General features: G+C 41.9%; 1 protein-coding gene across 1 annotated transcript in view; it reads right to left on the minus strand.

The window, feature by feature from the left end:
* Positions 1–694: 694 nt before the first annotated feature.
* The window catches only part of LOC148518693 (leucine-rich repeat and fibronectin type III domain-containing protein 1-like protein), a 76,380-nt gene continuing 60,010 nt past the window's right edge, over positions 695–17,064 (minus strand). The window contains exon 5 of the mRNA XM_088477146.1: positions 695–1,079. The gene's annotated coding sequence lies outside the window, so the exon portion shown is untranslated. The remainder of the gene's footprint in view (positions 1,080–17,064) is intronic.

Raw genomic sequence — 17,064 nt, forward strand, 5'->3', positions numbered from 1 at the left:
GGCAGTCAGAATCCTGGTGGTCACTTTGCTGGCTCCAGAATCCTGACGGTCAAAATCCTGATGCATGTCTGTGAGAATTCTCACCTTAACCCAAACCCTAACCACCCATCCCGCAGCCTAACCTTAACCATCCCCATTGGCAGCCTAACCGTCCCCTCCCGCAACCTAATCCTAACCGTCCTAAAACCTCACGTTTCGCAGCAATTTACAGAAAATATTCACAGCAGTCCCTGCCACAATCTATATTCCCTGCCACATACACACACACACTAAGGTTAAGGTTGTGTCAGAATCCAATTAACCTACATTATTCTATATTTGGCTTTTTGATATATTTTTTGCCAATTCCAAAGCCCTAAAGCAAAGTACAGACAGAACATTCTTGTCAATGCGACACATCATTCTAACCACGTGCCTTTATCATTCTCCGCTGGATGGTAAACTATTGAGGTGTTTCATGTGGGAAAACAAAACAGGTGCTATTGTACCAGGCTCCTTCAACCCCTTCAGAGACGTTGTTTCACTAATTCACTACTCCCACCGTGCAGCTACAGACTCTCCGGCTTTTATTTATGTCCTTGGTATAGCGGCTATTGTGGTAGGTGTCGTGTTTGTGGGCTGCTAGACAAAGCTCTGCTCATAACATCTTATGTGACCTACTTGTGGGTGTGCAGAAATTCACGACTCCAACCTCTTCTGGAGAGATTTTATTACAAAACATCTGGGTGAGTTACAAAATATATATAAAAAACTAGAAAACATTTTCAGGTCTAGCGGAGATTAGAAATGGATTCGGTAACGTTACTGTCCAAGATGGTTTGAAGTAAAGAGTTTTTTGTGTTCTTGGGTGGGGGTGACCATGTTTATAAGAATGTGAAAAGAAGCGGGGAGGGGGGGTGGCGGGGGTCAGAAAACTTTATCCAGCTCATTTCCATGGAAACAAGTCCTTTACAGCGATCCGTCTGCAGATGAGAGGGCCAGGAAGCAGTCTCGTTAAAACCTCTCAGCGATGAATCAGCTTTTAACCCTCTGATAGCCGAGATGGCTTCCGGCATTCCGCAACCAGCCAACTCTTCGTCCTTATAACAGCAAACACAAACAAACACTAAATAAATCATTGTTGCAATAAATAATTTATGATAGGCTTATCTAAGAAGCTGGGAAGTCCCATCCCTTGGCACTGTGTTCTCTGGTCTAGAAATCAAACTGCTCTCGTTCTCTTCAAGTAGTCATTTTTACGAGGGTTCTGAGATTGGATTCTCTCATAGAGAAGTTACACATCTCAAGTTGAGTAGGCGCCTGGGGCAGTGATGTAGGACACTAGTAAGTTAAAGGCACTTAGGTAGAGCTACTTCTTTCCGTTCCTACCAAGACGTGGAATGTTTCTGTTGCATTGTGGCTGTCATAAAAATCAGCACATTTCCACTTAAACGTAAATCAAACTTGCAGTAAAAACATATCATTATGTTTTCATGGAACAGTAATTGGTCTATAAATCTTAGTATTGCTCCCTAAAGCAACACCTCTACCCTAATAGCATGGCCAAACTAATGGGGGGAATCTGATTGGTTGCTATAAAAAACACTTCCACTTGTCCTCTTTAGAAGGTTTGATAAATCTCACTGTGTCCTAATGTTCTAATAAGAAAACTAGGGGGCCTATTCATCAGAACTAAAATTTATCTGGAGGTAATTAGGTTTAGAACTCACATGGAGTTCTACCTAATTACCGGAGGAATTCATCATTCCTCCGCCCCATAACTATCTATTTCGAAAAGCAGTAATTATTGCGATGACAGCTTTTCAGGAAATAGATACTTTTCCCTCTCTACACTAACTTACCGCAGCTGTAATCTGTGCTGCGCATGCGCTGTTACATCCGTAAAAGCAGCACATGCACAGCACTGCCTACAGCTGTGGTAATTCTGTGTGTACCCCCCAACCACCCCCCTCCGCTCACCTCCTCCCCGTCACCGACTTACCTGCCCGCTGCAGCCGCCTCCGGCTCCGTCACTTGTTCTGACACTGTGTTCTCCAGGCAGAACACAGTAAAGTTTAGAAAAAAAAAAAAAACATTTTTTTATTTTTCTAAACTTTACTGTGTTCTGCCTGGGGAACACAGTGTCAGAACAGCCACCGGAGCCAGAGGAGGGACCAGGGAACGCCGGAGGGAGCGGAGGAGGACCTGACCATGCTGACACAGGTAAGTGTCACCTGCTTATTGCCATTCGGAGTGGCGGATAGTAACTCCATCAAATTCCGAAAATACATAATTTTCGGAATTTGATGAATAGCATCATTTCCATATCCCCATACTAATGTACTAATGTATGGGGAGTGTGGAAATTAACACAGGCGGACTTAACCAGGAGATATCAGTAATATCTCCTGTGTTAAGTGTGTTCATGAATACTAAAATAACGGTAATTAAGGAAAATGTCTTTAAACGTTATTTTAGTGTTGATGAATAGGCCCCTAGATGAATAAGCTTGTAGTGAGGTGAATAAGCTTGTAGTGACTCCAACAGTTCAAATGATCCCTTCAGCATCCCCTTTAAGCTTACAAACAAACAAACAGTTTCTATGCGCTCCTAATAGGAATTTTATTTTCAACTCTAGAATTTAGTAATAGTTCAAAAAAGTAACAGTTTACGTGTCCACGATGATTCAGTTTAAAACAAGTGATAATATCACTGTTCAGTGGGTCCAACTTGGTGGCTGTAATATACCACTGTAAATATGGGTATATAAGACATTCCTTATGAATTTGTATCAAAGAATCCTTTAAAATAAAAATATAACCAGTTCACTGCAGATTCATCACTCAAGAATTTTTCAATTATATTCCTTCTTTAGACGTGGCTTCTGTTTTATGCAGACTTCTTATGGTATATGTCCATTAGACTATCCCCCAGCATGCATTGCTTCAAGCAGGCGCTTGTTCATAAAAACATTCCACCACGTAGTCTATCTCATCCCTTTGCACTATGTGTTAAAGTGTACCTTTCTCAAAAGGTCATATTCGATACGATCCCATTCATTTGTTTTAATTATATTCCAATAAAGTGTAAATGATTTTATGCTATGGTGGCAACCCTCTTTTTGTTTTACATGGACATATACCATAAGAAGTCTGCATAAAAGAGAAGCCACGTCTAAAGAAGGAATATAATTGAAAAATTCTTGGAGTGATGAATCTGCATTGAACTGGTTATATTTTTATTTTTAAAGGATTCTTTGATACAAATTCATAAGGAATGTCTTATATACCCATATTTACAGTGGTATATTACAGCCACCCAGTTGGACCTACTGAACAGTGATATTATCACTTGTTTTAAACGGAATCATCGTGGACACGTAAACTGTTACTTTTTTGAACTATTACTAAATTCTAGAGTTGAAAATCAAATTCCTATTAGGAGCGCATAGAAACATTTTGTTTGTTTGTATACTGATATTGGGGTGATCTGTGATAATCACCATTGTTTCAGTGCTGCCCTATTTAATGTGGATCACGTTTGTTTAAACTATTTTTTGTATCCCCTTTAAGCCACACAGACAGCAATGACGTTCAAAGTTTACCATGAGAACCTTCTACAAAGACCACTTTGTCCAGATAACAGTGCATCCATAATACTCTTATCATTGCTGTCTATATGGACACCATAGGTGGGATTCCATAGAGATTCATGGAATTCAGCAAGATGGAACACTCCCGTGGACAGGTCCTATTTTAATAAGTACACTGGCAAGACTTGCCCTAGTATAGCAGAAGACCCCCCCATCTACCATCTGAGCTTGTCTGCCCTCTGCTAACATTTACAGGACCACTAAGCCTTAACCTGCATATACATGTAAAGATTTTATGTCTAACCATCCAACTAGTTGATTGGTTGGAATGAAAATCTGGTAAGGTATGAAAGCAAATGACAATCAGCAATTTGCTCCCAAACGCCGGAAAATGGACAAAAACTGTTGTTTGAACAAATTGTTTTGATCAAACATTTAACAAACTTGTCTGACAACCGTTTTCATCTGTTTTCTGGCATTTAGGAGCTAATTGCTGATCATCATTTACTCCCATTCCTTACCAGATATACAGTCAGGTGCATAAATATTGGGACATTGACAGAATTTTCATATTTTGGCCTCTATTCACCACCACAATGGTTTTGAAATGAAACAAACAAGATGTGCTTTAACTGCAGACTTTCAGATTTAATTTGAGGGTAATTACATCCAAATCAGGTGAACAGTGTAGGAATTACAACGGTTTCTTTATGTGCCTCCCACTTTTTAAGGGGCCAAAAGTAATGGGACTATCAACTCAAAAGCTATTTCATGGACAGGTGTGGGTTATTCCCTCGTTATTTCATTATCAATTAAGCAGGTAAAAGGTCTGGAGTTGATTCTAGGTGTGACATTTGCATTTCGACAGCAATCAGTTGCTGTCGACTCTCAATATGAGATCCAAAGAGCTGTCACTATCAGTGAAGCAAGCCATCATTAGGCTGAAAAATCAAAATAAACCCATCAGAGAGATAGCAAAAACATTAGTTGTGGCCAAATCAACTGTTTGGAACATTCTTAAAAAGAAAGAACGCACCGGAGAGCTCAGCAACACCAAAATACCCAGAAGATCAATGAAAACAACTGTGGTGGATGACAGAAGAATTATTTCCCTGGTGAAGAAAAACCCCTTCACAACAGTTGGCCAAATCAAGAACACTCTCAAGGAGGTAGGTGTATATGTGTCAAAGTCAACAATCAAGAGAATACTTCACAAGAGTGAATATAGAGGGTTCACCACAAGATGTAAACCATTGGTGAGCCACAAAACAGGAAGACCAAATTAGAGTTTGAAAAACAACATCTAAAAAAGCCATTACAGTTCTGGAACAACATCCTATGGACAGATGAGACAAAGATCAACTTGCACCAGAGTGATGCGAAGAGAAGAGTATGGAGAAGGAAAGGAACTGCTCATGATCCAAAACATACCACCTTATCAGTGAAGCATGGTGGTGGTAGTGTCATGGCGTGGGCATGTATGGCTGCCAATGGAACTGGTTCCCTTGTATTTATTGATGATGTGACTGCTGACAAAAGCAGCAGAATGAAGTGTTTTCGGGCAATATTATATGCTCATATTCAGTCAAATGCTTCAGAACTCATTGGACGGCGCTTCACAGTGCAGATGGACAATGACCCGAAGCATACTGCAAAAGCAACCAAAGCGTTTTTTAAGGCTAAAAAGTGGAATGTTATGCAATGGCCAAGTCAATCCCCTGACCTGAATCCGATTGAGCATGCATTTCACTTGATGAAGACAAAACTGAAGGGAAAATGCCCCAAGAACAAGCAGGAACTGAAGACATTTGCAGTAGAGGCCTGGCAGAGCATCACCAAGGATGAAACCCAGCGTCTGGTGATGTCTATGCGTTCCAGACTTCAGGCTGTAATTGCCTGCAAATGATTTGCAACAAAGTATTAAAAAGTGAAAGTTTGATTTAGGATTGTTTAGTTTGTCCCTTTACTTTTGGCCCCTTAAAAAGTGGGAGGCACATATAGAAACCGTTGTAATTCCTACACCGTTCACCTGATTTGGATGTAATTACCCTCAAATTAAATCTGAAATTCTACAGTTAAAGCACATCTTGTTTGTTTAATTTCAAAGCCATTGTGGTGGTGAATAGAGGCCAAAATATGAAAATTCTGTCAATGTCCCAATATTTATGCACCTGACTGTACATTCCAACCAATCAACTAGTTGGATGGTTGGACAGAAATTCTTTACGTGTGTATGCAACTTAAAGCTGCATACACACACAACTGTTTTGTTACGATTTTATGAACGATTTTATGAACGATTTTCTGTCAGATTATCTGTCAGATTTTTTAAAGTGTATTTTTTGAACTACGAACGATTTTTGTAACTTCCCTTAATGAAAATCGTTCAGTTGGTCAGTCAGAATGAACTACAAACTACAAACGGGAACGCGCATGATCTTTCATCGTTATAACTCAGAAACTGAACGATTTTTTCAACGATTGAATGACGTCGTTATAGTTAAATCGTTCAAAAAATCGTTACGTGTGTATGCACTTTAAGGGGTATATTTATTAAAGTGAGAGTTTTTACAAGTGGAGATGTTGCCCACAGCAACCAATCAGATACTACTTAACATTTAACTAGCACCTTCTAGAAGATAATAGCTAGCTTCTGATTGGCTGCTATAGGCAACATCTCCACTTGTAAGAACTCTCAGTTTAGTAAATTTACCCCCATAACACAAGCTGCCATGTACAAAAGAATCGACTAATAACATTCACATATTTATGTGTAAAAACCATCCAATTCTCAACTTGATATGTTTGACATTGTAATTTCATTTGATGAGCATTTAAATGTAAGTTATAGTTCACTGTCATCAGTCATTTTCTGCAAAAGCAGGCTGCCTGTCATGACAAGTTTACTGACAGGAAGTCCGTGGTGTATAGAAGAAAAAAATCCCCCTCCCCCCCCCCCCCCCTCATAATCTCACAATTCTTCTGCAAATATTTCCATTTCTGCCAAGCTCTTGGAAAGGTTACCTATACATTTATTAACAGGGCAGGCGTAAGCCCTGGGGACATCTTATTCAGGATACGTCCCTCTCCCAGCTGGAAACTGCACCCACCCCTCAAGCATTGCACCTTTGCTACTTCTCACCTTGGACTCTATTTATTATCATTATTATTATGAGCTCTTTTTATTATCATCATTTTTACTAAAATCAAGTGAAAAAGAGTGTTTTCACAGCCTTTTCACATTATATTAGTTTCACCTAAAGTTACTGAAGGGCAATTGGAGTAGAATTCGTAAAATTCTACTCCAACCCCTAATTATCACTTATTTTTAGTAATCAGATCACATTTCCCATGATTGTAATGGGAAATGTGATCTGCCTGGTAGTTATTAAAAGTAAATTGTGAAAAAAATAACGGGGGAGGCCCTGTGATAATAACCTGGAGGTGGCGTTATCCAAGGTCTTCTCCGGTTACCGGACTCCTGCTCCGCTCTAACAGGCAGAGCAGAGCCCGCAGCCGGCCCCAGTGATCAGCTAAACAGACCACACGCTGTCTAAACAGACCACACGCTGATCACTGCTTAAAAAAAAAATACAGTAAAAAAAAAAGCTTACTTGAGTCTAGGGACCGGAGATTGGCGCTTCGGTGATGTCCTCCCTCCAGTCAGCTGGTCTCCCATCATGCACTGGGACCCGGTCATCAGGTGACCAGGTCCCAGTGCAGGGTGGGATGTCAGCTGACCAGAGCCAAGGAGGACATCACCAGAGCCCCCGATCACTGCAGGTAAGTGCAATTAAGTGAGGGTGGTCGCGGGGGGGGCTCGATCGTGGGGGCGGGGCTTAGCGGCGGCCGGTTGGTGCATGCGCTGGCACTTATGGTATTTTTTGCGAAAATACCATGATTAGTGTGCAGAGGGGATTCACAGGGACAGAGCTTTATCGCAAGCTCTGTCCCTGCATGGGATTTTTAGTAAATCCCTGTGATATTCCCTGAATTCGCAATGCGAATTCAGTCGGTATTATCACACTACAATCTGCATTCAAAATGCGGATTGTAGTAAATACAGCCCCTTATGCTTGGTACACACTACTAGATACAGTATGAATGATAAATATTGGCAACGCATTAGCGCATTGGTGGGAGTGCTTTCCCGATATGTCTCTGAACGACGTCGGTCACAGACATATCAGGTCAGCCCTGCAGCACAGCCAGTGCCGATATATATACCCGCCAATCACCCGTACACTGGCTGCAGGGGCCGCTTAACTGACATCACAACTGGTCAGGGAAAATTAAATGCCGGCCCAGTTGTGATGTCTGGCCAGACATATCGAGCAGCCGAATGGTAAATGTATATAGCTTACAAAATACTGACGCAAGTAGAAATGTGAATTTTCACAGCCTACTTGGAAAACATAGGTACAATGGTTTAAGGGGCCTTTTTATTAAATAATATTTGCCGTATATTCCCTAGAAACAGCATTTTTGGGCCATACCCACAAGTATTCACCTCATGTGCCGACAGACTACCTGTGTTACTCCCCGGGAATCCAAGCAGGAGAACTATATCACCTCGCACCATCATATGTGAGTGACCAGAGCACCATGAATTAGAGCAGGGATGGGTAACCTCAGGCGCGGGGTCCGTATAAGGCCTGCGGAATCATTTGGTCTAGCCCTCTGAGCTTTTTTCTGCTAGCCTCATCTGTCTAGCAGGGGGCCTAGAATGGCACCCTGCAGCCAGAATCGATGCAACAGTGCCACCTGGAGCATCCTCAGCCATAATACTGAGCGATTGCATGATTACGACATCGTAATCGTACAATCACTCAGTTATCAGCTGCAAATCGGGCACTTAAATGTCTAAAACGACCAGCGAGGCGAACGCCCGCTGGTCGTTTCCGACATCTATCATCGCCCGAACATAACGGTCAAACTGACGACCGTCGTCAGATTGCCCAGATGATTGATGTGCATACACTGAACGTTCAGTGTATGCACTTCACCCCTAGGGAGACGATGGCACGATTACGATGTCGTAATCGTGCCGTCGTCCCCGCATCTACAAGTGAATGGGCCCTTACAGCTCCTCGGAGCATCCTGAGGATGCTCCGGGCATTGCTGTAATCACTGGCTATTGTGGCCCCACCCCCATGTGACATCATATAGAGGGGGCTGGGCCTGCAAATAATGTTATTTATATCAAAACGGCCCTAGGCAGAAAAAAGGTTCCCCACCCCTGGACTAGAGGAAACAAAAGTTGGCCAACAGAACAATAAGAGCGGGTACTCACCAATAATAAACTACAAATATTCTACTGGTAGCATATGCAGCGTCCACATTAGCAGTAACACTATAGGGTTTATACTTTCTCCAGTCACCTATCTGGACCCTTACTTTTACTCCCATTTCCACCACTTTTCTATTCTAGTACCAACAATACAAAATAAAAAAAAATAAAAAAAATGGTAGGAATCTTCATCCATCTAATATAGAATTTAGGAATGTATACATAAATAACTATAAGTGTATATATATATATATATATATATATATAAGCAGGTGGATGTGGCGCCAATATTCTTTAACAATGAAGTGAGAATGTGTGGTCAATGTAATATTTAAGTATAGCAACCTAAGCCTAGAATATTCAGGCGTCAGCTCCAAATCAACATTGGAAAACTAGTGTAGGTATTAGGAAACAGTGGAGAGGGGGATGAGTTGACAATAGGGCGACTGGTTTGCTATAATATCGTGCCAATAGGTAATTAACATTCCATGTAGTGCATGAATATAATAATTACAATAAAAAATGCCAGTGCAAAATAAATATATATAAAAAAACAATTTAATTTAGAAACAGAGATAAAAAACCTTTTAAATATCAGGCTTTTCTTATTCAAATATTTTTAAACAGTAATTTAAAAAACGGATAAAAAATCAAGAGGCAGTTCATACAATAATGAGGTTTAAATGGATTCAAAATTGGAAGTGAAAAAACAGTAAATAAATATAGCAGCCGGGGATAGATGAAGTCTTAGGACGAAACGCGTTGGAAGTTATGAATGCCGTTTAGTCGCTAATTTGCTGTGCAAGTTGCTTTAGAAAGAATTGCTTTCCAGTCTAATCGTATGGTTCCAAGGCACAAAAGTTATTTATGTAAAAAAAGGGTAACACGATGTAAGTTTAACAATTAGAGTAAAAAGCAGTGAAATAGTACAGTCGATACATATGTGTGCGCACTGGTCCCAGTATACATTCAGTCCACAAGTCGCAAAGAAGATGTCGTACACTGGGGTCAGGACACAAGCCTATATACCTTACAGGTTTCAGAGTTAACTAAGGGACAAATTGACAGGTTTTCATTGGTTCTTGCTTCTGGTCATTCTGGTCATTGGTCAGTTCATACGGTGTCATCAGGGGTATGGCTCAGTCTTCCAACAGTAACATTGTGTGGCTTCCCGCCAAAGAACTGGTTAAAACTGGCTACAACACTGCATACAAGTAATAACATTCTACTCAATAACTCCCTATCATCCATAACTAGCGGACGCATGATGCGTCTTCTTTGCCGATAGAAATTGATATCTGCAAATAAACAGGGATTTAGTATGATACCAAACATGACATGTCCACTGTATTCTGAACCTTAGATCTCCTTTAAGTACATTTCACATCATAATTATTAGCTAACAATACCTTTAATGACTCTGGTTATTATCTATAATGTGTGGGAACCATTTTATATGTGTGCGTTCGCATATGTGCGTCTGTGTGTGGAATTCGCATATGTGCATCTGTGTATGTGTGTGCGTTCGCATTTGTGCGCATTGGATTGCACAGATGCAAAGTAGCATTCAAGTACCTCGTCATCAGAATATAGATGGCTATATAGTCAGATAATAATTGTAAGCGATCATACCCAATTATTTGACTTTGACAGTCCACCCTTTGTTATCAAACATAAAACTATCACATTCTATTTTTAAACTATTTAGTTATGCATAACAAATTATTATCTAATGTTCTAAACGGTATGACACAATTTGGTAATTGAACCGTCAATAGTGCGCCTCAGGAAAGGGTAAAACAACCCTTATACGCACTCAGCGGATCTATAGGGGACAATTGCTAGGATGTGGGACCTCATCGAACCTATAAAGGAAGTTTGGGGGAAATGAGACTACATTATCTATGATGGTTAATGGAACATTTACAGTATGTTTTATTATACATGACCAGAGAACCATTTTACAGGGTTTAACCACAAGAACCATTCCTCTACCTTTACCTCAGTCTCATACAAGGAAGTATTATGGTCCTTCTGAAATTCCCATTTTAGTTGTAGGATTTGATCCATTCTCCGGCCAGTCACCTCTTTGGGGTCATTACTATTATTGGTGATGTATGTGCAACATTTGACACCAAATTGGGTGGCCAAAGTCACACAATATCCACCAGTAATAGATGTCAGATAGTTTAACACTAGTATATATTGTACCAATTCCTTTTTATAAACCTGTAGCTCCTTACCCGTATACCTGAAAGTGTCATCATACATCTCGGTGATATTGTCTATTAGTTTAGCCAGGTCTTGGATGTATCTAAAATTGAAAGTTCCCCGAGTGATTCTGGTGGGATCTAATGCTACCAAAATTTGGAAACCAGTCGTTTCACTAATCAACTGTGTGGCTATATGTTCTTCAGCAGGGATCATATTTGTTTTGTCACGATGTTCATAATGCGTGTGTATGTATGGAGGTGGTGCGGTTTTATGGATACCAATCATTTCATCATGTGTAAGGGTCATTACCTCTTGGACCAATTTACCTATAAAACATAAACCCTTGGAACTCAGAGATAACCATTAATACGCCCTTCTTCCGCAAACATAGTATACATTATCTGGGAGGACATAAGGTATATTACAATCCTGCACAATATCACAAAGTTTTAACAAAACTACCTATGCCCATTGTCCTCATCTGCTCAAGACACGTTTCAGCCTTAATAACATTTCGACAATAACCCATAGGAACTTTTCCAATAGATACCACATTCGGTCTGTTCCTATGTCCTCGTCTCTGGGGTTCATCACTACTGGTGTGGTGAGCCATTGTCTGATCCAATGTCAGCTTCCCAATTCTCCAGTCTTTCTATGTATGATATGTTTAGACACAGCAAAGACCGATCTATGGAGTATTGGTGTAGCTTTAAAATAGGGGACCTCGTGATGTTATACTTCCTGTCTATGGACCTCCCTCCCCGTAATTCAAGGACCTCAGAGAAATTTAAATGGAATGGTACTAATCCTACATTATGTTGTCCCTGAGGCACGTGAGTGCACACCCAACATTCAGTCTGGTTTAAGACCTTACCCACTAAGGAATGGTAATCCTCTAAAGGATGCCCGCCCAAATACAGATTACTCTTGGACTGGCATCGTTGGATGCATTTCTCATCAACTAGGGATCCACAGTACTCACAAATACAATATTCCTCAGACAATAGCCCCTCACACTGTCTCCGAATTCCATGGCTAACAGATCTCTTAATAATCCCTGAACTGAGTTTGACCATATGTTGCCCTGATTGTTCTATCACTCTCTCCACCGATTTCACTCTATCGACATCACAATCGGCCTCCCTCTCCGTCATCTGTCCTCCGTCACAGAAATAGGAAATCCTGAAACAAAAGAAAATGAGAAGAACCGTGGAACAAGAAAGAGAAACAAATCACCACTCCATTTCTGGGATAGCGGTCTGCACACATCTCTGGCTCAGGTGTTTTCACTGCAGTCTCTAGTTCTCCCGGAACAGGTTCGCAATCGACAGGTCCACGTTGTCTGTCTCGACTTCGCCTTGTACCTCCTTTGGGTGGTTGACCTTTCTGCAGTGAGTGGAATGGACCCAGGTATCTCTTTCTGCTACCTACAAAGATGTGGTACTTGTCATCAACACCTGATACGGACCTCCCCACCGGTCTGTCAAACAACCTGAGCGTAAGAAATTTTGGATCATAACATATTCTCCAGGTTCAACATCATGACAGTTTGTTTCTGGCATACCAGGTAACAACATTTTCAGTTTCTGTTGCTGTTGTTTCAATTGTCTGCTCATTTTTATAAGATATTGCACAGTAACCTCATTATTACTCTTCAAATCATCCTGTGGACTTATAATTAAATGAGGTTGCCTTCCAAACAGTATTTCAAAGGGGTAAAGATTAAGAGGAGGTCTGGGAGTGGTTCTGATGCTATGGAGGACTAGCGGTAAGGCTTTTGGCCATCCTAATCCAGTTTCAGCAATGATCTTACTCAGTTTATTCTTAATGGTACCGTTCACTCTTTGCACTGGCTTGTGGTCGGTAGGGGGTGTGAAGTCTACTATTGATTCCCATAAGTTTACACATGTTCTGGAACACATCACCAGTGAAATGAGTACCCCTATCACTTTCTATGATTCCTGGGATACCGTACCTGCATAAAAACTCCTGAACAATCTTCTTAGCAGTAAAAAAAGCTGTGTTAGTGGCAGCTGGATATGCCTCTACCCATTTAGAAAATACATCAGTACAAACTAATCCATACTTGAGATTCCTGCAAGGTGGTAATTGGATGAAGTCAATTTGTATTACTTGAAAAGGTCCATCTGTCAGAGGGATATGGGATGGCTCAGTTGGTATTGTGTTCCCGACATTTTTCCTCAAACAAATCAGACAGGACATTGCCCTCCTTCCAGCTTGAGAAGAAAAGCCCGGTGCACACCAATATGCTCTGAACAACTTGCACATACCTTCTTTTCCCAGGTGAGTCAGACCGTGCGCTGCCTCAGCCAGGCTTGGGTAGTATACCCTGGGAGCAACAGGCCTACCTTATCCATCTCTCCAGAGTCCAGAGGACTCTTGACCACATCCCTTCGGTCTCCAGACCACCTTTTCCTGTAGGGAACATAAATCTTGCATTTCAATTAATTTCTGTGTGTCTATTGTCTGGAAGACCATCACTTTGTTAGTTGGTATGTTTACATGTAACCCTGCTGCCCATTTGGCAGCTTCATCTGCTTTGTTATTTCCCATCGACACCAGGTCTTCTTCGCATGTGTGGGCTTTGCATTTGATGATGGCTACTGCCTTCGGTAACTGTATTGCTGTCAGAAGTCCTTTTATGTGGTGTGAATGTGCTACTGGTGTGCCTGCTGCTGTCATAAAGTTCCTAAGACGCCAAAGAGCCCCACAATCATGTACTACCCCAAAGGCGTACCTAGAGTCAGTGTATATATTAGCTGATTTGCCTTCTGCCAACTCACACGCTCTTCTTAATGCCACTAGTTCAGCCACCTGGGCTGAGTGATGTGGACCAAGGGGTTCAGCCTCTATGACATCCTCGTCATCTACAACAGCATAACCTGTACATAACTCTGCAGTGTCAGTTTGTCTATGACAACTCCCATCCGTGTAAAATGTCACATCTACATTTTCTAAATGTGTATCACGTATGTCAGGTATTGCAGTAAAGGTCTGATTCAAATATTCCATACAATCATGTGCATCAGTATACCTGCAGAACTCACCTTCCACCAGAAACTCACCTCCTTCCTCCCTTTGTGCATCTCGAGGCACATATGGTAAGTACGTTGCTGGCTTTAATGTATTGCACTGTTTAATGGTGATGTTTGCAGGTGCCATCAGAGCTAGTTCCCGATTTTGTGAACCTTGCTGAAGAGACATGTCTGGTTTGGGCTGAATTTAACAAAGCAGATACTGCATGTGGTGCATAGACAGTTGTATTATGCCCTAATACACCTCACTCTTATTTACCAGAAGAGCAGTTGCAGCTACACTTCCTAAACACGTTGGGAGTGATCTTGCCACAGTGTCCAATTGTGTAATGTAGCATGCTACAGGTCTGCTAGCGTCACCATGTTTCTGTGTGAGGACACCTGCTGAGCATCCATCAGCTTATGTACAATATAATTCAGAGGGTTTTTCATAATCTGGTATTCCCAAGGCAGGTGCTTTTGTCAGACTATCCTTAAGGTTAACGAAAGCCTGCTCTGTTTCTTCAGTGTGTATGACATGGTCGGGTTTTGAGGATGAAATTAAGTCCTACAATGGTAATGCCAAAATAGAAAAACCTGGGATCCACGTCCTGCAGTATCCACACATCCCCAAGAAGGTACGGATCTGCTGCTGGTTTTGCGGCAGTGTCATGGTCTGTATGGCCTGAATTCTGTCCGTTGTCAAGTGTCTTAGTCCCTGGGTTAGATAGTGGGCCTGATTCAGAGCCGCTCGCAAAAGCGAGCGCTTGCTCGGAATCAGGGCGGCCACTTGTTTTTTTAGTTGCGGCCTCCTGGCCACTCGCATAGCTGTAGGTTACCACCCACAGCTTATGCAAGCGGCCAGGTGATGGTCGCGATGGTCGAGACCATCGCGACCATTGGGCTTGCGACGAGACCCTTGTGGTAGGGTCTCATTGCCACAAACCCCAGTGGACTTCCTGCTCTAATAGAGCAGGAACTCCACCTACTGACATCACGAGTGATGTCAGTAGGGCCGCCCACAAATGGCAGGCGTTCCTGCAGGAACGCCTCTGTTTGCCCAGCCACACCCCCTCCCCGCCTACAAAACGGGGTGAGCTGTCTATCAACATCGACAGCCGCCCCATTTGTTGCAAGCACCAGAGCGAGTGCTTTTTGCGCTCGCTCCGGGGCCTGCACATGCACAGCGCACTGGCCCACAATTGACCCGCTTGCGAGTGCAAAGCGCTTGCGAGCAGGTCTGAATCAGGCCCAGTGTCCCAAGTATTTGACCCTAGTCTGGCATGGCTGTAATTTGTCCTTTGCAACCTTGTGCCCTGTTTGTGAAAGATGAAGCAACAACAGTTTAGTATCATTTAAACATGACATAAACGAATCAGAGCACAACAACAAATCATCTACATATTGAATAAGGACAGACCCATTGCTTGGTTGAAAAGATTGCAAACAGTCGTGTAAGGCCTGGGAGAAAATACTGGGGCTATCTATGAAGCCCTGGGGCAATCATGTCTATGTATATTGTACCCCTCTGTAGGAGAATGCAAATAGATATTGACAGTCAGGGTGAAGAGGGACAGAGAAGAAAGCAGAACATAAATCAATGACAGTGAAATGAGTAGCATATGGTGGAATCTGCATGAGGATGACAGCTGGAATGGGCACTACGGGGAATTGGCTTTCAACAACTTTGTTAATTCCTCTAAGGTCCTGTACTAATCTATAGCCCCTCCCACCACTCTTCTTCACTGGAAAAATGGGACTATTGGCTGAACTTGCTGTACAAATTAAAATCCTCTGTTGCAGTAACCTCTCAATTATGGGTTACACCCCTAGCTCCACCTCTGGCTTTAATGGGTACTGAGGTATTTTTGGAGCCTGCCTACCATTCTTTAAGTTAACCATTACAGGAGCTACGTTTGCCATCAATCCAGTGTCTTGTCCATCTTTGGTCCAGAGGGAACCCGGCATTTGCAATAACATCTCTTTTACCTGAGATGGACTTTGTTCTAGAATGGCAGAATGCAGCATTAACCTTTGTGGTGTATCCAATATATCCTGTACCTCATGCGCAAACTTCTCTGGTATATCTAGGAATATACCATCAGTGGTACAGAATATGACACATCCCATTTTACACAGCAAATCCCTTCCCAGTAGGTTAGTAGGAGCCGCCGCTGCCAGGAGAAATAAATGTCTAGTATGCAGCGGCCCGATAGTAACCTCTGCAGATTTGGTTAAAGGGTAATGCTGTACTCTCCCCGTTACCCCCATTGCTGATATGGACTTGTTGGTAACCTGTAAATTAAATGGAGAATTTATCACGGATCTGGTCGCCCCTGTATCTACAAGAAAAATGTGTTTAGTACCAGATATATCAACTGTCATTGTAGTTTCTTTCCTAATATTCTCAGTTAACCTGACTGGCTGTAGACTACAGGTATGACCTGACCACTAGCACTGACTATCATCCTCCAGCAGAGTATTGGCTGTCACTATGTGAGCAGGTAACCGCTGGAAATTTCCTGAATCTTGTGAGTGCTCTCTCTGTGTGTATCTATGTGTTCCCTTCTTTGGTGGCCCCCAATTTCTCACCTTACAATCCCTCTTTAGGTGTCCTTCTTTATTGCAATTAAAACACCTTACTGTATAACTTCGTTGTTGGTATGTGTTATAAGTTTGTGACTGTGTAGGTAATCCCTCTAGAGCCTGAATAAGTTTGTGACTGTGTAGGTAATCCCTCTAGAGGCTGAATGCTCACTGTCATTAACCTCTCACTCTGTGCCTCTTTCTTCCTGGATATGTTTTTGTCATGTTCTATAGCATCTACAGTAATTCCTCTCTAGTTAGGTAGAGAGGTTTGCACCCTGGTCTTTAGATTATCTTTGAGACCATCCATTAGTACCATAACAGCTACCTCCCTGCGGTGTACATCATCTTTAATATCTGCTATCCCT

Source organism: Taudactylus pleione, unplaced genomic scaffold (assembly GCF_031769625.1).
Source record: "Taudactylus pleione unplaced genomic scaffold, aTauple2 ptg000199l, whole genome shotgun sequence".
Classification (NCBI taxonomy): domain Eukaryota; kingdom Metazoa; phylum Chordata; class Amphibia; order Anura; family Myobatrachidae; genus Taudactylus; species Taudactylus pleione.